The sequence below is a fragment of the Leopardus geoffroyi genome, chromosome D2, assembly GCF_018350155.1.
Source record: "Leopardus geoffroyi isolate Oge1 chromosome D2, O.geoffroyi_Oge1_pat1.0, whole genome shotgun sequence".
NCBI classification, from domain to species: Eukaryota; Metazoa; Chordata; class Mammalia; order Carnivora; family Felidae; genus Leopardus; species Leopardus geoffroyi.
Window position 1 is genome coordinate 69,255,620 of NC_059334.1, and position 26,676 is coordinate 69,282,295.

General features: G+C 41.8%; 1 long non-coding RNA gene and 1 pseudogene across 1 annotated transcript; both read left to right on the forward strand.

The window, feature by feature from the left end:
- The first annotated feature begins 6,238 nt into the window (after positions 1 to 6,238).
- LOC123577530 lies at positions 6,239 to 10,838 on the forward strand. The gene is made up of 3 exons (XR_006701900.1): positions 6,239 to 6,437; positions 7,768 to 8,047; positions 10,477 to 10,838. It is a non-coding gene; the product is annotated as an uncharacterized LOC123577530 (long non-coding RNA).
- Positions 10,839 to 15,643: 4,805 nt separating this feature from the next.
- LOC123577310 lies at positions 15,644 to 16,905 on the forward strand (annotated as a pseudogene).
- Positions 16,906 to 26,676: the final 9,771 nt, after the last annotated feature.

Genomic DNA, 26,676 nt, shown 5'->3' on the forward strand with positions numbered 1-26,676 from the left:
TTCTTCCCAAACTGTATACATGCAATTTGAAGTATTCCCATCAAGAGATGGGCTGGGCTGACCTTGTGATTGGCTTTGGCCAATAGAATGTTGTAGACATGACACAGTAGGACATCTGAGGCGAACCTAACTGGAGGAAGAAAGGCTTTGTGGAGCAGACATAAGGTGTCCCAGTGGAGGTACTCTAGACCAAACAGCTGATAGCTAATACCACCTGTCAGCTGTGAGTCAGGCCATCTTAGACCATGCAGCCCCAGTAGAAGCACCAAATGACTGCAGTTACATGAGTGGCTCCAGGCGAGACAAAAAGGACAGCCGAGCTGAACCCAAATTGCTAGTCTACAGAACTGAGAACAAATGGTTACTGCTCTAAGCCAGCCAGTTTTGGTATCATTTGTTATGGAACCATAGATAATGCAGAATGTAAGCTTCCTGAGGGCAGAGACTGTGGGTTTTTTTGGTTGTTGTTTGTTTCTTTTCTTATTTAAATTTTTTCATGTTTATTTATTTTTGAGAGAGAGACACACACAGAGCATGGCGGGGGTGGGGAGGGTGGGAGGGGGGTGGGAGTGGGGAAGAGAGAGATGGAGACACAGAATCCAAAGCAGACTCCAGGCTCTGAGCTGTCAACACAGAGCCCAACGCAGGGCTTGAACCCACAAACTGTGAGACCATGACCTGAGCCAAAGTTGGCCGCTTAACCAACTGAGCCACCCAGGCGCCCCTGCTTATTTTCATTACTCTTTCCTCATTACCTAGATCAGTGCCTGTCAGGGCAGATAGTAGGTGCTCATTATATATTTTCTAAATGAATCAATGACATCTGATAGACCTTTACAAAGGGCTGTTTTGCACTATGCTAAAAGTCCAGTTGTCAGCATAAAGACTTTCCTAAGTACTCAGACTCAGATAATGAGAAAGATTACAACTTGTCTCTTCCCCCAAGATCTCTCTTAAGCTGCTACGGTGAAGCTGTCCGTTCTCAGTGGGTTGTCTTGTGAAAGGATTCTTTACCCTAAACCTTTGCTGACTCAGCAGATCTGTTTTTTTCTAAATCCTCGGCTCAAACACTTTTTAGTTCAGAAATAATATAGACATTGACTGCTTTCTCCAGTCCTCTCCTGAGAAGAGCATCAGGATAACCAAGGGTGTGAGGACCCCATGCCGCACAGGAGGCCAGGGTTGGGGGCAGTGGAGAAAACATTTGTGAAAAACTGGTAATCTGGCTGGTGACACTGATTCAGTTACAGTCCTTATTATAAGCAAACTGGGTGTTTGTGTAATAAGCTCTATTAAGAAACCAAACAAGCTGTCATTATAAGTCCCAGTGGGAAGAGGACTTATAAACAGGTGTCATCTTATTTGATATCACAAATAACACTTAGAGCACCACCTATGCACTAAGCAAAGATTATGTCATTGAATTCCCAACAACATTGTATGAGAGAGCTTGTCATGAAACATAGTTTGTATCTGAGAGAACAGGTACAAGGAAATAAAATAATTTTCCTAAACCTCATAGTTAGAGGAGTTCAAATCCCAGCTATGTCCCCAGAGCCCACTGCACTCTTGACCTTTACCCTATGTTGCCTCCTTGTAACAGAGAAAATAACAGAGTTTAAGGTCAGACATGAATTGCATCCTGGGGCAGTCTCTGTGTAACTAGATGACTTTGAAGAAATCATTCAACTGCTCTAAAGCTGAATGTTCTCATCTATAAAATGGGCTTAAGAATCTGTCCCAACAGCACATGTGAGGAGTAACGAGAATGTGTGTTTTGGTGGCTGGCACATAGGAAGTACTCCACAAAAGTGTGCCCCCTTCATCCTCCTATGATTCAGTCTTCTCTGAAGGGAACATCTTTCTTAATCTCCTGTGTGGTACTTGGGGGGAACCCCAAGGCTTGCCCTTATTTTGTGCTGCTTAGAGACTTTTGATCCAAGAGTTCATGTAAATCTTGCAGTTAGTTGGCAGTTTGTTAAGGCAGAAAACTGAGTTTGACCTTTTGTTAATTTTTGCCCTTATATTCTCTAGAACATGGGTTTAGTGCTGGCATCCAATGAGTGCTTGGTAATGACTACTGATGCCTCTTTTGGTTAATAAGAAAATTAAATAAAAATTTTGAATATAGAGGGGTGCCTGGGTGGCTCAGTCAGTTAAGCATCTGACTTCAGCTTGGGTCGTGATCTCATGGCTCATGGGTTTGATTGAGCCCTGCGTTGGGCTCTGTGCTGACAGCTCAGAACCTGGAGCCTGCTTCAGATTCTGTGTCTCTGTCTCTCTGTGCTCCTCCCCAACTTGCTCTCTCTCTCATTCTGTCTCTCAAAAAAAAAAAAAAAAAAAAAAAAAAGAAAGAAAGAAAAAAAAGAATTTTTTTTTCAACGTTTATTTATTTTTGGGACAGAGAGAGACAGAGCATGAACGGGGGAGGGGCAGAGAGGGAGGGAGACACAGAATCGGAAACAGACTCCAGGCTCTGAGCCATCAGCCCAGAGCCTGACGCGGGGCTCGAACTCACGGACCACGAGATCGTGACTGGCTGAAGTTGGACGCTTAACCGACTGCACCACCCAGGCGCCCCAAAAGAATTTTGAATATAGAGAAATGTACGACCACCTGATTCTGGTATCTCTGGAGGGCATTTTCTGTCTATGCTGGGCTCTGTGCCAGACTTCAGTCTAAGTGGGGCTTGTGATCAACAGTAAGGACCACTTACTGTCACCAACAGTAAGGACCACCAACTGTCATCAGCAGTAAGGATCCACTGTTACCAAGTTCGATTCTTATGATACATGTTAGTCTTTGCAGTCAACTTGAGGAGTTTCACTGATTCTCCGAGAACCAACAGCTTTATCAGTAGGGATACTACATACTGTTAATAGTGAACAACAGTTACTGGGCTCACTGTGGTAGAAATTTTATAGATATTGCTTTTTAAATGCATACCCCAATCCTAAGATGCAGGCAGTATTATTATAGTGGAGGGAACCAAAGTAAGGGAGGGTGAATAACTGGCCCAAAGTCACATAGCTAGGAAGGAGCAGAGCTAGATTTGAAATATGTCTCTCCTACAGTTTTTACTTTTGTTTTTATTTATTTGATTGTTTTATGGGCTCTGCTGGTATTGGGCTCTTGTAGCACTCCCTTTTCCATTCTTCTGTAACTTCCCAACCCCCTCCCCTCCTGGTGGGTGACACCTTCAATCCTGGAGGTGAAAGCAGGAGCTTGTAGAGCTGGAAATGTCCATTCATGTTTTTGCTGAGAACCATTGTGTCAGCTCCTAACTGACACTATGGTAAATATTTATTTATTTGCTTATTTTCTTTCTCTCCTTACTAGAACGTAAGCTCCAAGAAATGTTTATTTTGTTAAGTGCCATATCCCATTGTATAGAGCAATTCCTGCCACATAGTAGGTGCTCCATAAATATCCCTTAAAAGAATCCATTGTTGATTTCATAGTTTAATTATCAGAGGAGCCATCTTGCTTCCAAGCTATTTGGAAGCACCTCACTCCTCCCTGCTCTCTCCCTAAAAATATACATCATCCCTACGTTTTATCTTCATGATATTGTGCTTAACTGGTGAGATCACATATGTGAAATCATTAAGCACTTTACATGTGTGACTATCATACAAGCAGGGTCCTTAAATGTTTCAGTCTCTGCAGAATTGTAATCTGAGAACCCAGTCCAAAACGTAGAATATTCTAATAGGAATCTCAAATTTTTACTTACGTCCCCTGAAGAGCATTAAATTTGATCCAATTCATCATCTATAGCAATGTTTCTGAAAAGCAGTTCTTCTCTCCTTAATTCTTTCCTACCTGCTGTTGCTCTGGCATCCCTGAAGTTTTTCTTGATTCCCAGTTCATTTAGCTTTTCTCCTGTCCTCCCTCACCACCACAGGCCGCTGGTATGTGGACTGAGCCTAGTTGCCTCAGTCTTCTGATCTCTCCTCCAGTTTCTCCAGCATGCTATCGCTTACAAGCTGTGTAACCATAGGCAGGTAGTAGACTGTTTATGTCCCAGCTTCTTCATATCCAATGTGGAAATTTAATCCTGTGAGCAAAGTGCTATGAGGATTAATGAGTTCATACTTATCCAGTGCTTAGAACAGTGCCTGGTACACAGTAAGCACTCAATCTTAGCTGCTATTGTTATTAGCAGTAGTAGTCAGGAGTAGTAATAGTATCATCTGTCCTTGATTTACACCGCTAAGTGTCTGAGAATCAATGGACTAAAGTGGAAACTCTAGACACAGGAAAGGGAAGGTATAAATCTTAGCAAGGTCAAATACCTATGTCTCTTTTTGTTTCATCTATGTATGGGGAGAGTGTTGTATAGGGAGAGGTGGGGAGAGGTGGAAACTTCATTACAAAATCCTGCACCTGTCAAATAGACACCAAGTATTATTAAACATTTAGGTGTTAGAAAAATTCTCTTTGCCCTGCAGCTTATGGTACATATTTTCAGTTTTGTCTATTCTTTAAAATTATTCCTCTTTTTTTTTTTTTTGGGCCATCCATCTTCAAATATTTTAAATCTTCATCTAACACCCTCTTGAGACTCCCTGTTTGCACTGTCTGACCTTCTGTGTTGATTTTCTTCTTTCATTTTTATAGCTTTCCCCCCGACCACAGTATTAAGTCTCCCAGCGACTTCTGAAGGTCTCTTCTTGGCAATTTTCTTGCCATGTGATACCAAAAACGTCCTGAAAGGCCTCTGTGGCACTGGAGAGAGGCAGGATGAGGCCAAGCCGGTCTGTTTTCTTTTCACCTGTGTTCCATGTTCCAGCAATGACAGGGCACAGGACAAACCATGCAGAGTTAATTTCCTGAGTTGGGGCAGCCGGCAATGCCTAGTGCTGTCCGACCACATCTGCGAAACCCACCAGAGAAATGGTGTGATTGCTATGCGCATGAGGGAGGCAGAGCTAGGAGACCCAATTTGGTCTGAGCCCAGGGTGGAGACTAGATGAATCTTAATTTGGATAATTGAGTCTGTCTGGGTTCTGTTTCCAATATATAAATTAGAAGCAATTTAATGGAATTTAGCATTTCAGGTTTAAAAGATATAGTCAGAAGAGGGGCTAGGATTTTTGCATTATAAACCTTGAATATCCTATTTCTCTAATTACAGGATTTCTTTTTCCAATCATATTTTTCTCATAACTCAAATTCCGTCTTGCTTTACAAGGAGTCATGATTTAAGAAAACCCAAAGTTACAAATAAGATAAAAGCAGAAAGTGTTGATTTGCTTCTTCATTTGATTCTAAATTTTATTCTAACTTTTTAAAGCTGCAAACTCTCCTGGGTGCCTTACAGATCTGTTTCAGAGCATTAAGTCCCTGTTCAAGTCTTACAGGAATTAGGGTGGTGTGAAGGAAAGAACAGGGAAACTGAAATCTGAGGCGGTAGGAGCCACTGCCAATAGAAGCTCAAGGTGAAATGAAGATGAAAATGTGCCTGAATTTTAACTTGACACAAAAGGGAAACACAGGGAGCTCTGGGGGGGGGGGGGGGAGGGGAGGAGGGAATTTAACACATATCCTTGTTAATCTTGCATGGAGAAGTACAGCCTTTAAGGCTCCTCCTGCTAATCTGATGAACTTTCAGAGAAGCTCACATTTTCTTGAGGTCTGGGGGCAGGTGGAGGGGAGAAAGAGAGAGATAGATCTTGGTGAAGTGCCCCAAGGATGCCCAACGAGATCTGTTTCCCGAGTCCTCAGCATGATGGGTAAGACCATCATGCCCTTTCTTGACACCTTCCCAGGTATTTCCTGAACGTTTTACTGCATTGCTCTGCCCAAGAGGCAATAGAGTGAGGTGGTTAAGAACCTAAGTTCTGTAGCCCATCAACAGGGATTTGAGTCTTGCAGACATGGATGACAGTTTGTATTACTTTGGTCAAGTCATTTAAAATCTCGGATCAGTAAGATGGAGGTATTAAATACCTCACATTACTCTTAGGAAAATTCAGTTCTTCTTATGAAGCACTTAGCATAGGGCTTGGTATTGGATAAGTGCTGCCATTTTTTGATGATAGTAATGTTGACTATTAATATTAATTTCCCCTGGAAAATGAGGATTTCTCGTTGACAAGCAGAAGTTTCGATGGTTATGTCTAAGTTGGGCCTTGGTTTGCAATCCCATTGACCTCAGGTGGTGTTCATGCATCGAATGGAAATCTGAGCTGCAAAACCCCAATTCCTCTGCCTGTACCCACCTTTTGCAGGAGGAGGATCTCTGTCAAGATAATGGTGCTTACACTGCTACCACGGAATGAGAAGCAGGTGACTCACTACTGCTCATCTGCTGCTCACTCACTTCCACTGCAGAGGAACTGTGCTCCCCACAAATAGTTGGCTCCCAGCACAGAGCAATGGGGCCTGGTTGGAGAGTGAGCTCATTGGGAGCCGAGTCAGAGCTGAACTTGGTAAGCCCTGTCCAGCAGAAGCCAGTCTCCATGCCCCTACTGAAGACTCCCTGTATATTCCCTCTTCTGCTTGTGTATCTACTAGAGTCAGACATACTGGACCACAAGTCCACTTACTAGCTCAATGAAAGCCATGAGTTCATCTGTGAAATGGACGTAATAATGGTATTTATCTCAATGACTTGTAGTGAAAGTCCAATAAGACCTTGGCACAGTGTAAAAAATTCAGTTAATAGTAATTCTTGTGTTGGTCATTTGGCTCGGAGTTCCCCTCCCCTGTCTTCTCTTCTCATCTTCAGTGTCTGGCTGCATCCTCCCCAGATGACACTGGTCACAGTGAACACCCCTCCCTTCATTTCACTCCATTTCTTCAGGCCTCAGCATTTGTGGACCTTGTTGCAAAAGCGCTCTTGTCTATGGGTTTTATTATATCAAACATTAACTTACTAAAAGTTATATTATGAAAATATTCATTAAGTAATGAATTCACTCACTTGCTCAAAAATAGGCATTGAATATTGGCTTTTTATGCACCCTTCTAGATGTTGATGGTCTGGTGATAAACAAGTAAAACCTTGCCTTCATGGAGCTCACATTCTAGGGAATGAGACAGACACAGGCATAAAAATGTCTACAAAAACAGGTATACAATTTAAAGAATGAGACAGACCATTTGGTACCTACCTCTCAAGGGAAGACACAGAACATTTTCTCCTAGAAGCATCTTATGTGTCCCTTCTCAGTCACATCCTTCTCCATTTCCCCTGATGCCAAAGGAAGGAATCATCTTGGCTAGTAGCTTGTGCCCCTCTAGTTTTTCCACCTATGTAATGAACACTAAATATTATTCTATTTGTTTTTTTTTTTTTTTTACATTTCAATGCCATGTAAATATGTGTATCACCTGCATTTTTTTCTGCCTTACTTCTTCCACTCTATGGTATATTTTGGGGTTTATATTCATTGATACCTAGAGTTATAGTTCACTCAGATGTCATTGCTGGGTAGTATTACTTTCCCACACGTTAGATGTACATTCTACTATTGACATATATTTGGGTTATTTCACTTAAAATAATTATTAGCATGCTTCATTGACCATTCTTGAAACTGGCTCCAGGTTCCCAATTGCAAGAGTTATTGCAAAAGGGAAATTTCTGGATCATTGTCATCTACTTGATACATTTCTAGAGGATGGGGTCTCTTCTCCTGGGTGCTTATTATTGCCTCCCACAGAGTGCATGGTCAAAGCTGGTTTAAGGGAAACATTGGAAGGAAATTGGTTAACATTGAATTTCATGAGTTTTTTGGTTGAATTTGGCCTTTACAGGAAGAAGTGAAGTGCAAGATAAATCATCCATAGATTTCATTTCCTGAATAAGAAGGAAGCTTTCAGAGGAAGGGAATATGAAAGACGCAGGTCTTTAAAATAGGTGGAAGAAACGCAAATCGGTGTGTCGGAGAGAACGTCGGACTGCAAACTTAAGGCCAGAACCATACGTTCTCATCAGTGACGGCAAGAATGAGGGGAGATGACGTTCGCCTCAAGTGCGAGTTGGGGATTGAAGGGAAGGTGCATAGAGTGCTAGTCCCACGTCACTCATCATATAGTAAGGGCTGTGTCCAGTCTTGTCTTGTCCTTGGCTTTCTAGCTTGGCCACTGTGAGGCATCTGGCTCATCTCCCTGTATCTCAGTTTCTTTATCTGTGAAATGCCATCCACGAAAATAATTCAAGTAGCCAGGCGCCGAAGTTGAAAGGAGGTTCCCTGGTATCTCAAAGTCACTATCATTGGTAGGAAGTTGTGGGATTCAGCAAACCAGCAAAAGGAAAACATGTCTTTTTTGCTGACACGTCGGCATAGGCTCCAAGGCCAAATCGGGAGCAGGATTACATTCTGCATCCACTGATTCCTCACTGTTGGGCTATTCAAAAAATTCTTCATGTTTCTCTGGTCAAGAACAGTGGGGCCAATATCCCTTTCCATCCTGATGCCCAGATGGAAAGCTTCAGAGTCCCTCCTGCCCTGGATACCGGACTGGGGTTTCTGGCACCAGCAGCGGCAGCAGACTGCAGGCTTCAGGCAGCTCGGAGGCAAGTTAAGCCATCCGCGCAGCCAGGCAATAAGGAAGGGATTACAGGGATTGATGGAGTGTGCAGAGAAGGCCTCTGGCAGAACAAAGTGGAATCTAGAGGATTCGCCAGGCCGTGCAGAGCATTTCGCATTCGTGATCCAGGTCAAATGGCAGGGCTGCCAAGGTTTGCTGTTGCTATGGCTGTGCCAGCACAGAGGAAATAAACCTGGCTGGCTGGCCGCCTGCACCCACTAGAGTCCCCCACCTTGAGGTGCAGTGTTGAAGAGTTCTGAAGTCCCCATTGCCCTTGCAGAGAGGCCAGCAAATCATTTCCTCCCAGAAATGGGATTTCCTCAGGGGAATTGTGTCCCTGGTGTTCCACGGTAGGTGACGTGCACTGACCAGGCGTAAAAAAGCTGCAAGTTGGCTTAGAGGGATTTCTCCCACTTTGGAGCTCAGAGGATGGACCCGAAAAGTCCTTCTTGGACTCAGAGTACCTTAGGAGCTTCACAGATGGGGTATTTTGGCTTCACAGATGCTCTTTAGGCACTTGCTCCGTTTGGAATAAGCAACAGAACAGGTTGGCTTTCAAAGGGTAGTCAAGGCCTGGTTGAAAGGCTCTCCAGATGGTGACAGGGTAGCCAGCAGCAATCCCAGCATGAAGCTCTGGTGGCTTAAGTGGCTTGAATGTGCCAGATCACAGGGCCCCAAGAACCTCAACCTTCTGTTGCCTCTGCTCTCTGGAAAGTATGATGGGTTCTCCCTTTAGAATGGAGGAGCTTATTCTCCAGAGCCTTCTGAGGCTACTATAGAATGGGGCAATACTTCCTTCATCAGATGGGCCAACAAGATTTATAGATGGTTAACAGGAAAAACCATCTTCAATGAAAGAGGAAGTACTCCTGTTCAGCTCCAAGACCCTTGGCCTTTGGGTTAGCTCTATGAGGCATCTCTTTTACCCCTAGGACTCAGCACAGCAGGACTTGACTCCCTCAGCCTCAACTGTCCTTCCTTAACCTCTCCCACACTGTGGCCATCAGGGAGGACCTCAACACTCCAAGTCTCACACCTTTTCCAGGAAGTGGCCCCCATGTTGCCTGAGGCCTCTTCTACAGGAGCAGTTAATGCACATTTGGCATCCTTCACCACGCATGTCTGACTCTGGGGTCAAGGAAACATGGGGATAGGTGGACCATGATCTTAGGGGTTAAAGAGAGTGGTGACAATTCTGGCTCTTCTGCTTCCTAACCATGTGTCTTGGGCAAGTTACTCAAAGATAAAATAGAAAAAGACTCATGAGCTTCAAGGTTGTTGTGGGGATTCAATGAGATTTTCTAGAGGGAGGAGGGAAGAGAAAGAAGAGACAGAGAACGAGCTAAGCATAGTACCTAAGTGCCTAGATGGTAGTAAGTGTTTGATAAGAGGGAACCATTATTATTCTGATAGGAAATGCTCTTATGCACCATGCAAAATTTTCAATGGTTTTAAATATTTTCAAGAGGACTCTAGATTAAGGACTGTGATCACAGATTATCAGATCCAATAACCACTTATTTTAGATTAGGAAAGTGAGGCTGAGCCCCAAGAGAAGTGACTTTTCCGCAGTCACTTAGTTACTTAGGAGCAAAGCCAGAGCTGGGACCTGGGACTCTGGACTCCAGTGCTCTCTCCCTGGCTATTGCCTTGGAAGGTGCCAAGCAGGCCTCACAGTGTCACCTACCATCTGCTAAATGACGGTGGTTGGCAAAAGATTCTCCTTACACTGCAGGGAACAAAAAATTGCTCAATTCATTTCCTTGTAGACAGTGAAAATCTCATTCAGAAGAAAAATGGGAGTGTGTGAATAATCAATCTGATGCCACCCTGATGTACCTAACAACCCTCACAGAGGATGGCCTCAGTGTAATAAGCTTTCTGTGCCTTTGGGCTCCATTCGTGCTGGACATCTTCTGTTTGTCTCTCCAGATCTGCTCTCCACTGTCTTCACCCTGTTCACTGTCTCTGGAGACTGACTTGTGTGGACCACACCAACAGGCACCCTTGCACTTTGTCCGATGGTTTAGTGCAGCCAATCAGGACCTCCAAAGGGAATCAAAGAGAGGAAGGGAAGTGACGGTAAGGAATTACTTCCCTTCTCATCTTTCTGTAGGGCCTCCATCTAGCTCTGTTACCCAACGCAAGGTCACTGCTCCTCACATGGTGACCAGTTCTAGATGACTTTTTCCTTCAGGATTCACACAACTCTTCCTCCCTCATCTCTTTGGGCTTAGGGGTGGTGACCCTCTTTCCTTATTAACCTTAGAGTGTTGCACCGTGCTTTGTGTTTTTCCTATGCCCCATCCACATCTTTGTAAATAATCTCTTTGTAAATTAACTATCCTTGAATTATCCTGAGTGTGCCATCTACTTTATTTTGGGACTCTAACTGATATACTAGTCTCACATTGTCCAAATCAAGATCCAGCTACAGTGCCCCCAGAGATGACCTGTGCTGGCTAGAGAGAAAATTCCCCATCAAATAACACTTAACTTTCAGAATGTGCCTCCATTCTTGCTATATCCCCTTTAGGTAGCCCCTTTTAGGAGCCCAGCTAGAGCTTTGCTGATGGTAGCAATGGGGTCTGATTCATCTTCCATGCCATGGGAGATGTGCACAGTGACAGAAGTGACAGATAAAGAGATCGATAAAAGTGAATAGAAGCGCGGGGCGGGGGGGGGGTGGGGTGGGGCGGGGTGCTTGGTCATCTGGCCAACTGCAATCTCTTTTACCTTGTGAACTTCTTGGGGCTCCTTTCAGATTTCTGACATGAGCTGAGCTTCACAAAAATGACCTGGACTGAGTCTAAATCCTATCTCAATAATTAGGAAAACTGAGTCACTGAGATGTCGAGATATAAACTCTCATTAAAGTTGGTAGAAAAAGTTGATGTTGAATTAAGAACTAACACGGAACCCACAATCCATGATCTTTTTGTTCTTACTCTACATTTTCCTCGTTTAGTCTTCCACAAAAATCTAGATGGTGAGCTGAAGACAAAAAATACGTTTTAAAAATGTTAAATAATTATTTTTTGTACTTACAAGTATTTCTTTGGCACCTACTATGTGTCAGACACAATCTGGACCCTGCTCCAACCTTAGCAATGGTTACTAAGAAAGAGATGATCACTCCAGTCAAGGAACATAGAGTCTAACCCTGGGCAAACTATGGCTGCAGGTTTTTTTGTTAATAAAGTTTTATTGGAATGCAGGCATGCCGATTTGTTTATGTAGTGTCTATGGCTGCTTTCCAGCTACAAGGCCGAGTTGAGTAGTTGCAACAGAGATTGGGTACCTTGCCAAGCCTGTAATATTTACTGCCAGCCTTTTACAAAAAGTTTTCTGACCCCTGTCCTAGGCACATACCTTCCCAGTACATGGTACCGACGTAGACACATTTTTTTTCTTTATCGTTAGATCAAGAGACTCTTCACAGATGAAAAGCATTGCCATTGTCTTGATAGTAGGAAACAATCCTCAGTGGATTATTTTTAATCTTTGCCTCTTAAAGAATTTGCTGAAATTTCTAGAGCTGTTGACATAGGAACATGTTTTTTGCCTTTTTTTTTTTTTTTTTTTTTTTTTGGTGGAGCAATGTGAATTCAATACACCTGTGCAACTGTGCAAGAAGCCTCAAAGGGGAAACTATTCTGATGCACGAGGGGTAGGGGGAATGGATTGAATAGAACCTTGATTGCTCCCGTTCCAGAATGTGTCATCTGGTTTTCTGCTGCTCTTAGCCTTCTTCTAGATGCACTTATGCTGTGAATTTCTTTCCAACTTTTTGTTCATAAATACTTGAAGAAAAGAAATGAACTCAGAAATTCCTTTTAACCGTTTCCTTTTCATTGGTATTACACAGCACAAATTTGTGGCTGTGGGATTCTCTGGGATTGAAGCACAGTTAGGTTGAAGAGCGTAAAAGCCTTGTGATGGTCTGGCAGTGCCCACCCTCTGTGAAGCATCTCTAAATAACACTCAGAATGACATTTAAATGGGTGCAAACCGCTTTCTCTGGGTCCTTGAAGGCTTACATTGTTTATCTTGTTCTGGGAACTCATATGGAAGATTCTTAAAATTTGAAAAGAAAAGAAATGTAACTGATTCTCCAAGTGAATAGGTGGGTTTTGTTTTGTTTTAATTAAAATTAAAACACGAATGAAAGAAGCTGGGGCATTCTCTAAAGATAAGGAGAGGGAAGGACAAGGTTGTAGTTTTTTCTAGGAAAGAGAAAAAATCAAGGACAGGTCTAGGCATATCTGTAAGAAAAGCTGACAATTCCTACTGTGATTTACTCAGTGTCTAAAACCAGCTTATACATAGTCTTCTGGACCATGCAGACAAAATATTATAAATGGAAATTAACCCAATCCATGGTAAACTTAAGACCTCTAATCATCTCAGTTTATTATCTAAATGATCAATTCAATCCAGAAGGTATTTACAAAGGCCCTCCTGTGTGATAGGCATTGTAAGCACTCCTAAGAAAATATAGCAATGATACAGGTAACAGTGCCTTCCTCAGAGTTCACAATCTAGGTGAGAAGGATAAGAAATATGGCTACACACACATAAAACACAGCACTGCAACTTAATTGGCACACATACTTTAAATCTCTGTAAAACCCAGTGAAAGGCAGAAGTAATGAGAGATGGAAATAATGCAGAAAATTTTTTGTTGTTGGAGCTAAGCCATGGGATAATAAAAAGAGAGGAAGATATTCCAGTAGATACAACAGTGTGAACAGAGGTAAAGACTTAATTGAACACTTATGTATGGTTGGATTATAGAAAACCAGCTCTTTGTAAAAAGGTGGAAAAGGTCACCCAGGATTTTAAATGCAGTGTGAAAACGGAAAGTCATTAATCCTGAGAAGTGGATTGACATCCTTGAAGTTTCTCTGTAAGCTTGAGATGGTAGCTGTGTATATGAAAGATTGGAGAGATAAGAAATTGAAGATGGGGAAGCCACTTAGATGGGGACTGCGATACTCTAGGTAAGACAAATGTTTTTATAATAATGAATGGAGATGTCCTAGGCCGCCTGGGCACCTGTCAGAATGTGAATGAGGAGATAAGGATATGCGTCTGAATATGTGAAAGTGATTTATAGAGAGGGCTTCAATATGGGGAGACATGTGGCAATGTGTGTCCCAATCCAGATTGCTGCTAATGAAGATAAATTAATTAAAAAATAAACACATTTTAGACCTTATATACTGACCTATGTCTATAAGGCCCTTTAGGACCTAATTCAAGAATGCCCCTCCTCTAAGAATCTGCTAGCTTTCAGAAACAGGTCTTACATTTCTTATGCAATTAGAATACAAGCAATTGTAGGAAAATTGGAGAAAGAAGGCAATGTCTTCTATGCTTTTGTTATTCACTAAATATTCTAGTATAGAGCCAGGCTACAGTAAGTGATTACTATATGGGTGCAAAATGAATCACCCTGATAGACAACTTCTGCAAATACAGGTCATATACACATCAAAGCTAGCTGCTTAGAATGGGGAAATGGGGAAAGGAGAGGTTCTCCGGGGTCAAGAAGATAACCGTCAGGCCTATGTGGACATAGCACAGGAGATTTCTTGAAAAATTTGAAAGTCATTACAGTGGTGGTAGAGGGATTCTTAGGGGATTGGAGCCTGGACCTCATGCCATGAGGACATCAGGGTGCTTTAAAGCTGCATAGAATTGAAGTGGTTACAAAATTAACACCTAGAAGGAAATGACACATATGAAGTCCATTCTGGTGATTTTAATCAAAGGGGAATAATTTTTATTTACTTGTGGGTTAATGGGAAAACAACTTGAGGCATTAAAGGAGTGGTAGGATATGTTAACCCGGGCTCTCTTCACAAAATGCTCTTGGGGACTCGTTAGACTGATGTGACTGAAGGTTAGGAAACTGTAAAATTAATTATTTTCCAACACTTTCCATCAGACTAACGCCAACGCAAACACACACGTTTGCTTTTATTCATGGGATATACAAAAACTTATACCTCAAATGCACATATTACTTAATGTTGAAATATTAGAAGCATTCTTACTAAAATCAGGAATAAGATAAGTATGGCTATTATGATCACTACTATTGAACATTATAATGAAGATTCTAGAATAATGCAATAAGACATGGAAAATAAGTAATAGTCACTAGACAGAAAGAGACACAGCTGATATTATTTGGGATTTATACAAAAATCTAAGTAGTTTCTCAGGTAATCTTTGACTTTTCTATTAGAACTCAAGAAAATTCAGCAAGTTTGATGGATTCCATCTAACTATCACTTATTTCTACACACCAGGGACAGTTAGTTATAAAGCATAATTTTCTAATATGAACATGAAGAAAAGTATAAAGTTTACTGGGAGACAGAAAAGAAGTCTTGATAAAATAGAAATATGCCATGTTTGTATTTAGGAACACTCAATAAATTCTTCATAAATTAACCTAAAAATTTAGTTGCATTCCAATCAAATTTCTATGGGACTTGACAAATAAATTCTAACATCCTTGTAGAATAGAAAATGTTACGTAATTTTTTTTTTTAAAGAAAAAGAAAACAACGATGGGGATAGGGCTTGTTAGACATCAAAATATACTATACAGCTGTGGTAATGTACCAAGACACCGAATTGGAATAGAAATAGATAAAAAGGGATCAGTGGGACTCAAAAGAATTCAAAGATAAATATATTCTAGAGAGAGCATTTCATATAACCGAGGAAAGAACTTGGGACAATTGGCTAGCTGAGAAAAAGGAAAATTAGATCCATATCTAAAACAGTATACAAAATTAATCGTAGGAGAAGGGCCCCAGGCCTAGAGCAACTGTGCACTAACCGGGGTGGGGGGGGGGGGGAGGCAGGGGAAGGGGTGGGACACCTGCTGGTGGGCGGGGTCAAGCCCAGTGCCAGGCGAATGGGCTGCGGGCTCTAGGGCTTTGCAGGGAATCTGGAGTCCTGACTCCCAGCCCGGGACTCCACCTGGCATTCGCGGGGCGGGGAAGGGTGGGGGGTGCGTAGGATGCTCTGAGCACACACAACCCCAAGACTACCCCTGACACTTTCAGCCAGGCGATGCATGCCCGAGGCCACCCCCCCCACGCCCCGCCTACTGTGCCCAGCGCTGCCTTTAGACTCCTCCTTCCTGCTGCTACTGCTGCTGCCGCTGCAGAGTCTGCAGTCTTGCCTTGACCCCGAACTGCTGCCGGACCCTTGGCAGGCACACGTGCTGCTGACCCACGCCATGGGCTGCTCGGCCCTACCCGGCCGGCTCCTGAGCCTGCTGCTCCCGCCCACACTGGGTTGGTGGCTGGAGAACCACCTGGGCACGCGGCGGTTCCTGCGTGCCTCTGCTGGCAGGCCTCCGGGTGTCCACATGCCTATCCCTCTGGCCCTGTTACTGCCCTAGACAGCCAAGGGGTGGGGGGGGGGGCGGGTCCTGCCCCCATGGCTGCTGCCTAGATACCACTGCTCAGCGGGAGCCACCCTTCCTACAGCTCTTCTGAGTCCTCCTTGCTGGCCTGGGCTGTGCAGCCGGGGCCTCCCGGTGGCTGGCGCTCTCTGAGCAGTGGCTGCGGGCAATGCAGGAGGGCGTCTTTGGCAGGGCCCCGGCCAGGTGCTGGTCAGACTCCTTCGTACCCCAGGCGGCTTGGCCAAGCTGCTTATCACCCATCCTGCCATCCCTGGACCTCCTTACATGGTCACCCTTAGCCTCTTGTCCTGCAGTGAAGACTCATCCCAGCTCCCTCCCCGGCCTGGGGTCTGTGCAGCAGACCTGGGTGGGCTCCTCAGAGGTGGGCCTGGCCCAGCTTCCGCCCAGAGACCCCGCTGTGGGCGGCCCTGGATGAGCAGATGCCGCAGGAGGGGATCCAGGCCTCGCTCCTTGAAGAGCCCGCCCCGTGTCCTGAGAACCCGCTCTGGCTGCTGAAATCTTCCATCACTTCTCTGGGATGAGGTGGGCGGGCAGGGGTGGGGTCTCCTGGCTCGGGGTCTGGAGGTAGCCTTGACCAGTCCCTCCCCGTGCCCCACATCCTACAGGCTGGAGCGCATGGGCTTCCTCACAGAGCAGGCAGTGGTCGCACTAGCAGCCACAGGCCATGTGGAAGGTGCCCTGTCACTGCTGGTGGGGGGAAAGGCGGGCACTGAGGTGCTGGTGACTCAGGGCAGGGGCAACTTGCCCACCCTGAGGGCTCTGGTCCCCCCAGCACATGCAGGCCTTCAGGTGACAAGAAGCTTGGCCTATGGGTAGGTAGTCCAAGCCCAGTCCTCTCTGCTGAGAGTCACAGTGGGGTGCAGGAGAAGCCCCCTTCGGCACCTCCCCCTTGGCAGTGTTTAGAATAAAAATCAGTTTACTTTTCAAGCCAGACCTTCTTGGAGGCCAAAAAAAATAATTCTAGATAAGTGAGAAATAAAAATGTAAAAAGCATCAATGTAAAAGAAGAACATACAGGAAAGAATTGACACTAGATATTGGGGCAGAGATTTTTAAATTAGATACAGTTTGAATAACTGGACGGTACAGGAATTATCTAACAAAACACATTAACTAAGTTAAAATATAATACATGTATGTTGCAGATATTTTCTTTCAGTCTAGCAGGTAAATATAAAAAAGTTAAAATATAAAAAGTTTCTATTGATAAATAAGAAAAAGATAAAGAGGCAAAGAATATGAGCAGGTAGTTCACAGGAAAAGAAATTCAAATAGCTGGAAATATATGAAAAGATATGAGACTTCATTTATAAGCAGAGACATACAAATTAAACAACAATGAAATATCAGTTTTGCTCCCATAAATTTGGAAGACAAAGGGGAATAAGTAGTAGAAGCATAAAGAGCAGAAGATAATGGAGACTTCTGTACATTATTGTTGGTGCTAAAATTGATCGATACAGCCTCTTCTGGAGAAGAATTTCACATTGTTTATCAAGATTTAATTGGCAATTAGATTTAAAATAGTATTTGCCTAGAAAAATATTCCCATGTGTACACAATGCATTATAAACATCATAATGTTGTTTATTACATGACTAAGTAAATGTCCATCAAGTACAGTTAAAGTGTTTTATCTATTCCATGGAATATTATGCAGCAGTGAAAAAGAACGAGGTGCATTTATATGTACTGCCATAGATCTCTAAGATATACTGCCATCTGAAAAAAATGATTTTATAAAATAATGCACAATATAATTCCTCTTATGTAAAAACAAGTGAACAAAAATATGTAATTCTAAATATAAACATATATACCTGTAATGTATAGAATAAGATCTGGACATATGTACACCAAACTGTATAAAATTATATCTCGAGAAGCCTGTGAGATTGGTGTGGCAAAGGGGCTCTATTTGTAGAATTATTGATCTGATTGACTATTTACAAAAATGTATGAATTGATTAATTGTATGATTAACAATAATAAATAGGTAAAAACTAAAGCAAAAATCCAAGCATACAAGCACATAGGATTATATCTCATGCCTACAAAAAGCTTGATCTAGGTTTTTTTCTTACATTGTGTACTTGCACAATCCTCCTTCCCAGCAAACTTCTTATTCTCCTTTTTAGGATTTATCCTTGGAAATGTCAATGCCAGAGACTAATCCATTAGCTAATTAGGCACATTTCTGAGTATACAACTACCTTAAGGGATAAAAGATGCTGCATCTCAAGTCCAGACCTTGGCTAATATGCAGATCATTAACTCAAGCCTGATTAATTAAATTTTGTGAAGATATATAGAAGAGCCCTTCTTATTGTTTTTAAATAAAGTGCTAAAAATTTCAGCTCTTCAGTGATCTGAATTTATTGGCCCATATTAGCTTTTCACCAAAGTTTTACATTATCTTGAGTTCTCTATGTAACATTGCTTATATCATGGGCTAGAATCTAGCCTTTAGCCATAAACAATGGAAAAGAATTGGACTTTTAATTATATAATCAAACAAATAAGCCATAATGGATACCCTGAAAAAATTATTTTTTCTCAACGTTTTCTCTGGAAAACAGAAAAGTGATGAAAAAATCATTCATGGTGAAACTTAGCTGAAGTAGAAGGTATTTTTGTGTGGATGTCTATTCTAAAACATCTTGGTGGGTCACCTCCTAATTCCCACTCCTTATTCAACAAGTATTTCTTAACCCTTTATGTGTCAGACACTATACTAAGCCCTGGGGATATAAGCCTTATATAAGACCCTCTTGCCATGGTGAGTTTACAATCTTGAGAGGATGAGACCGTGAAAACACGAAAATGTTGTGTGAAATGTGCTGTGATGTCCTGGAAATACAGCATCCTAGAAGGGGCTTCGGAGGGAGGGGGTGGGTAGCAAATCTGTGCTCTAGGGGATCAGGAAAGGCTTCTTTGAGGAAGAGAGATTCAAGACATGCAACCAGATGCTTGAAAGATGAGTAAGACTTTGCAAACCAAGGGATGAGGGGTACAGGAATTACAGCAGGCATGCCCTGTGCCAGGCACTGTGATGGGCACCTGGCAGCCCCACCCTCACAAAGGCTTGCCTCCCATCCCCCCCTTCCCTCCCAGGCTAGAATTTTTCCGCATGTCCTCTCCCCATTGCCTCTGGCCACCATCACTGACTCCTGAGCCAGCTCCACATACACCCCGTCACCCATCCAGTAGAAGGACAGGCTCTGGACTCTCTTCTCCGACTCCGGCTTCTGCTCTTGGTGACTGGCCCTCCTCCCTCACCCTACCACCCTCCAAATGACTGCAAAATAACTGACAACACTCCAGGTTTAGGTAATTCCCTTTTCAGCCGCAGATTCTTGTGCACCAAACCTGCTCTTGTGAAAGCAAGGGTGTTTATCTTCCTCAGACTGTTCTGAGATGCTAAATCATCTTAATAGCCTCACTTACTGTCCTTGCTTTCATAACGACACAGTCAGGAAAACCCTCCCCCAACAACTTTTTTTCTCCGGTGGTCTAGGAGACACTTTTTAATTTGCAATTGAATTTGTCATAATTTGCCCTTCTTAAGGGCTACACTTCACTAGGGAAAGTTCCCTAGTTTATTCCAACAACCGCTTGTAGTGAATAGTGTCTATTATACTAAGGAGTTTTCCAGAATCCTTACTTTTATGATAAGCAGAACTCCCAACCACCCTTCCAGCACTCACCCCCTGCCAATTAAAATAAATACATATGCATAAAATATGCTGAAGGAGTAAATAAATACGTGTGCTGGAATTTGGGCATCTGCTTGATAATTATTCAGCAACATGACTCAGCGGTTTGGAAGGAGGTTGGGGGAGGGGAGAAAATGTGCCCTTGTCTGAGGCAGAGAAGGAAGAGAAGAGCTGAGGAAACTTTTATCTCTCCTTCCTCAGAACACTGGGAGGTCTTCTGGCAATTATTTTGGCAATTTTCTTCCTACGTGTTAACTAAAGTTTAAGCTCTCCCACCCCGGTGGCTCTACTACATATCTAATTGTCCCCAAATATCATCAAACATAAAGCCTGACAGATAGTGGACAATTTTTGTTCATGATGATAAGAAAAGTGGAGAGAAAAATCTTAAGTAAAAGAGGTAAAAGTATACGTGGGAGGAAAAAGGCAAGTGCTGATATGACAACTTAGGTCTTTCAAAATGTATCAGAATATTTTCTTTTAAAAGAAATAGCTAATACTCAGAAGTATTGCTGGATCATATGGGAGTCCTATTTTTTATTTATAAAGGGGTCCTCGTGCTGGTTTCCACAGCGGCTACACCAAGTTACCAACTGTGAACAATGGTGTCGAGAAGTTCCCTCTTCTCCACCTAACACTTGTCCTTTGTTTTTTCTGATAACAGTAGTGAGGGTCAAGACCTGCTACCCCCAAATAGGCACTGATAAGGGAGCATGGGACAACTGAGGGCAAATAGGCTGGCGCGTGAGCGCGCGCACACACACACACACACACACACACACACACCCCAGGTGGAATATGAGTGATGCTCCTCGGACACTCCTGGCTATGCAAGAAAAAAGGAAAGGGGTTTTAAGTGCTTGTCATGGTGCTGTGGGGAACTAAGGCAAATTAAATTCCCTTACTGCCTACAGCCCACTAAGTCCTTGAAACAGGCAGACTGACCTCTCTCTAGAAGCCCAGCTGCCTGATGATGACACTTTGCTAGGGGCAAAAGAGAATCTTAGCTTAACAATAGCCTGACCTCTCAAGGATCCTGTAAGTCTACTTCCTTTATCTCAACTGCCCCATGAAATATGCTGGCAATCTTACTCCAAGCTTATGGCCCCCTGATATACATCTGAAGGGTCTCAAGACTGAGGTTTGATTAAATGGTAATAAATGGCATTTCCCTAGCAACAGCTAGCCCCTCAAGGTCCTGGAAACCTTGCTTCCAAAATACCTTAGAGACTTACGCTGTCCCTGACCCTCTCCCAACCTGAGGCTATATAATGAGTTACCCATCACAACCCCAGTGCAGCATTTCCTGCCCATGTGTCCTGTCTCTGTGCTTCAATAAAGTCACCTTTTTGCACCAAAGACGTCTTCAAGAATTCTTTCTTGGTCGTCAGCTCCAGACCACCCCACCAGCACCCCAAAACTTCATCAGGTACCTTGGCATACTGAATATTTCAAACTGAAAGAATTTGAGAAATGGTATATGTAAGACCAAATTTCTGACCTTGCCCTGAAGCCGGTCACAAAAAGCCTCTGGTGAGAGGTCACCCTCCCTAACCTTAGAGAAAGGAAGCATTTCACAAAGACAAAAGGACACAGGGAGGAATCTGAATGAACAGGCCTTGCTAAATTTCCTTCAGTTTACTATACTTAGCTTGCCTTTGTCCTCTCATATTTTTCTACAACTCTTCATCAAACCTAGCATAGAAACTCAGGCTTAACCATTTCTTTGGGTCTTCATTTCCTTATGAAGCTTTCTGTTTCATGTAAAATGCATATGAAATAAATTTGTACACTTTTCTCTTGCTAATGTGTCTTTTGTCACGGGAGTCCCAGCTGAAAATTTAAAAGGGTAGAGTAAAATGTGATTTTTTCCTTCTACAATAGCCATCCTGACAAATAGGAGGTGATCTTTCATTGTGGTTTTGATTAGTATTTCCCTAATAATTAGTGATGTTGAGCACCTTTTCATATATCTCTTGGCCATTTGTATGTCTTCTTTGGATAAATGTCTATTTTAGTCCTTTGCCCATTTTTAAATTGGAAAATTTACATTTTTTTTTCTGTCATTTAGTTATAAGAGTTCCTTATATGTTTTGAAAATCAACTCCTTATCAGATATATGGTTTGCAGACACTTTCTCCCTTTCTGTTGGTTGTTTTTTTAAATCTGTTGATTGTTTCCTTTGTTGGGCAGAAGGTTTCTAGTTTGATGAAGTCTCACTTGTCTATTTTTGTTTTTGTCACCTGTGCTTTTGGTGTCATATCTGTGAAATAATTGTCAAGACCAATGTCATAAAGCTTTCCCCCTATTTTCTTCCAGGATTTTTTATAGTTTAGGATCTTATATTTAATTCTTCAACCCATTTTGACTGGATTTTTGTGTAAGGTGTAAGATGGGGGTCTGATTTCATCCTTTTGCATGTGGTGATCTTCTGGGTATATATCCAAAAGAATAAAAATCAGGATTTTAAAGAGATATCTGCACTCCAAGTTTCATTGTGGCATTATTCACAATAGCCAAGATATGGAAACCATCCAAATGTTTATTGGCAGATGAACAAAGAAAATGTAGTATATAGATATAATAACATAGTATTTAGCCTTAAATATGAAGGAAATCCTATCATTTGTGACCACATGGATAGACCTGGAAGAGATTATGCTAAGTTAAGTTAGTCACAAAAAGACAAATGCTACAAGATTCCACTTATAAGAGTGAAAATATATAAAATAGTCAAACTCCTTAGAAGCAGAAAATAGAATGGTGGTTACTTGGGAATGCAGGGAGTTGTTATTCAATGAGGGCAAAGTGATACAAGATGAGTAAGTTCTATAGATCTGTTGTACAACATTGTGCCTGTAGTTAGCAATATGGTGTTGATGAAGTTTTGGGGTGATGGTGGAGTTTGGAGCTGATGGCCAAAAAAATATTTTTGAAGAGGTCTTTGGTGCAAAAAGGTGGTTTTATTGAAGCACAGGGACAGGACACGTGGTCAGAAAGAGCTGCACTGGGGTTGTGATGGGTAACTCATTATATAGCCTCAGGTTAGGAGGGGGTGAGGGACAGGGTAAGTCTCTAAGGAATTTTGGAAGCAAGGTTTCCAGAATCTGGAGGGGCTAGCTGTTGTTAGAAAAATGTCATTTATTATTGCTTAGTAAAACCTCACTTATGAGACCCTTCAGATGTATATGGGGGGCCATAAGCTTGGAGTATGATTGCCAGCATATATCTTGAGGGAGTTGAGGTTAAGGAAGTTTCCAAAGGAATTTTTATATGTTAAAGTAGACTTATAGGATCCTGGGGAGCCAGGATAATGTTAAGCCAAGATTCCCTTTTGCCCTTAGCAATGGGTCATCATTGAGGCAGCTGAGGTCCCAGAGGAAGGTCACTGCCTGTTTCAAGGACTTGTCAATGGGCTGTGGGCAGTAAGGGTATTTAATTTTTCATTTGCTGTGGTTTCCCACACCACCATGGCAAGCACTTATACCCCCTTACAGCTCGATGAGGGTGATATTAGGGCTCCGGGAAACAGAGTCTACAGGTTTCTGGAGATTAGGCAATGGATAAGATTGCCTTTTTCTTGCAGTTTACTAGGTTATCTGTAACTGAAGGAGACTCCTGTCCTACATGACTGTGATCTCTATCAGTCAACTATTTGCTTTCTTTCCTTTCCCTTGTTCTTGGGCAGCCAGGATTGTGAGAGGAATATCACACATATCCCACCTGCAGGGGTGGGGGTCCTAGCTTATACTTTGCCCTCAGCTTGCGTTATGCTCCCTCATCAGTGTTGTACATTGAAAATTTTAAGAGAGTAGATCTAGTGGGTCTTACCACACACACGAAAAGCAAAGGTACATAAGGAAACTTTCAGAGGTGATGGATATGTTTACTACCTTGACTATGGTGATGGTATCATGGGTGTAAGTATTTGTCCAAACTCATCAAATTGTATACCTTAGATATGTGCAGTTTTTTTATATCAATTACATCTCAATGCAACTATGAAAAGTTAGTTAATATTTTTCATCTGTAATTTAATAGGGGGAAAAAGTAAGGAACTATTAACCTAAACCTTGATGTAGGCAAAGGCACTGTAAGATGGGACTCTAAGCTGGGAACATAAATTTCTTGCAAAAGAAAATTATACCTGTGAGGGGGTGACATTGAAGTCACATTAAATGGTTTATGTTCTTTGATCTAGGAATTCCATTTCTATGGTTTATCCTAAGGAAATATTTGGTTAGTATTAGTATGTGGTTAGTGTTAATATAAATAATACTGAGATAGTCGGTATGATGCAGACCTATTTACTGGTCCTAAAATATTTATTTCAGTGTTATTTATAATAGGCAATATTAGAAAAGAGCCAAATGTTCAACTCAATGGGAATGTTTGAATAAACCGGAGGACATCTACTTGATTAGAAATTGTGTAGCAGAGTAGGGTTCACAGACCCCTGGTGGATGAATTCCACAGCTGCACCTTCTAGTTTACAATTTGTAGGGAGGTTGCTCTCTTGCTTATGTTTTTTTTTTTTATCTGGAAAATGGTTATAAAATCTCTTGCCTAATAAGGTCATTGTGGTATCTAGCTAAGACTAGATCATCATGCTTGGAATACGGCGGACACTTCATAAATGAGAGCTACCATTATAGAGCCATTAAATATTCATAAAGTCTGCATAAAAGCAAGGAAGAAGTGTTTGTGCTATCTTAAAAGTCAAAGAATGTAGGCTTTCACATTAAAAAAGTAACGATGGTAAATATAAAAGATAAGGCTGAGGGATATACAAAAAATATTAAGTGAAAATATATGATTAATAGAACTATAGTGAACTCTTTGTGTTTGTCTTCTGCCTTTTCTAAAATTTCTTTAAATAAGTATACACAATTTTTTAAAGAAAAGCCTCTTCGTTTATTGAAAATAATCCATCCCCCTACTTGTTCTCATCCTTTTGGTGGGTGACCTTTCTGGGAATCCACTAAATTAGTGCTACTGGGAGAAGTAAAGCATGAAGTGTAGGGATCTGTTCTGGGTGGTAATAAAAAGAGCACTGAGACTTGAGAGATTTAGGTCTCTTCCTGCTCCGTGACCTTGGAAAAGTCACTCAACTTCTCTGACCTGTTATTTCTTCCAGGAAATGGGAATAACAGTACTTGTCTGATACACACCTCCTAAACTAACAAGAATACCATGCACATAAAGACTTCGAAAAATGTTAAGTGCTTTACAAATGTACATGACTTTGTGTTTCAGGTGTTTATCTTTTCAAAGATTGAACTCTGCTCTTTATCCCCCCCCCCTTTTTTTTTTTGCTGATGAAGTCAACTGAGTCGGAAACCAAGTTTCATCATGTACCATGCCCACTTTCATTCTTATTCTTTTCTTATCTCTATCTCTTACAAAGAAAATCAATACACAGATCTTTCTTAGTATTTGTTTTCTATTTTTTTTTCTTCTTTCTAAGTGAATTTCAACCAGAAACATCTGCTGTCATATTAGGAATAGAGACTAAGCTTGATGTGATTTTCTCAATTTAGATATTTAGGTTGATCAACTTTTGCTTTTTGAATCATTTGCTGTTAACTGATCTTACAAAACCAAACAAGGGGCAGGAAAGAAGAATGTAAAATACCGTGGCCAAAGGAAGTCATTACCCATTAAGTCACAAGTGTCCAGGTAGAAAATTGCATTTATGTCACGAGTAAAGCAGTAAATAACACACTTGATGACTGGACAATCATTTCTAGATATTAGTCTATACTTCCATGCCAAAAGCTACCAAATAAGTAATCCTGAAGTGCTCGTTATCTCTAAAACCAGACACATAACTTTGTTCATCAAGAAAACATCTGTCTTTGTTTTTTAAAAAGAAATTCTAATTGCCACCTCAAAGACACCATATTTGGGGGGACTTAGAGTATTACATTTTCATTTTCCTTTGCCTGGTACATCTGCCTCTCCTTACTCTCTGTGTTTACATTAATCTTCACTCTTTGCCCAAAAAAATCCTCTGATGTCAGTTTCTCCTAACTGACGTCATATCTGAATATCTTTCTTCTTGAATCCTCAAACAGAACAGATAGTCTGACATTTTCTGTATTTAATTAACAAGGGTAACTTTTAAAACAGGAAAAATTCACCATATTCAAAAAGTAGTTCCTTATTGCATCTGTGTGAATAAAATACATATATGTCTATATTGTGCGTATATCTATATAAGTGACATTTATATTTCTTTAAACCATCACTTAGAAAAAAGTAGTTATTTCATATTTAAGTCCTTATGAAGTCTCTTATGTTAAGATCTGTCCTTCTCCCAATTATTTTATTTTGAATAGCAAAGAATTGCTTGGGAAACATAAGGGATTTTGACTTTGGCTGCACATTTGGATTGCCTGGAGAACTTCTAAAAATTTCAACATGCAAGTTGCATCCCAGACCATTACATCAGAACCTCTGGAAGTAGATCCAGGCATCTGTGTTTTTCAAATGTTCTCCAGGTGATTCCAATGTACAGCTAGGTCTGAGGATCACCGATAACTGACAATAACCTTAGTACTAGGGTTTGATGTTTATAAAATTTATCTGGGGGCGCCTGGGTGGCGCAGTCGGTTAAGCGTCCGACTTCAGCCAGGTCACGATCTCGCGGTCCGTGAGTTCGAGCCCCGCGTCGGGCTCTGGGCTGATGGCTCAGAGCCTGGAGCCTGTTTCTGATTCTGTGTCTCCCTCTCTCTCTGCCCCTCCCCCGTTCATGCTCTGTCTCTCTCTGTCCCCCCCAAAAAAAAAACAAAAAAAAAAAACGTTGAAAAAAAAAATTTATCTGCAGAAGCAGGGATTCAACACAGACTTAATGAGTATTCTTCAGAGGAAAGTCTTCACCATTGCAAATAATGTCTATTATAAAAATATATTTCTAACATCATTAAAAAAAGATACATCGTCATAAGTTGTGGGATTCCC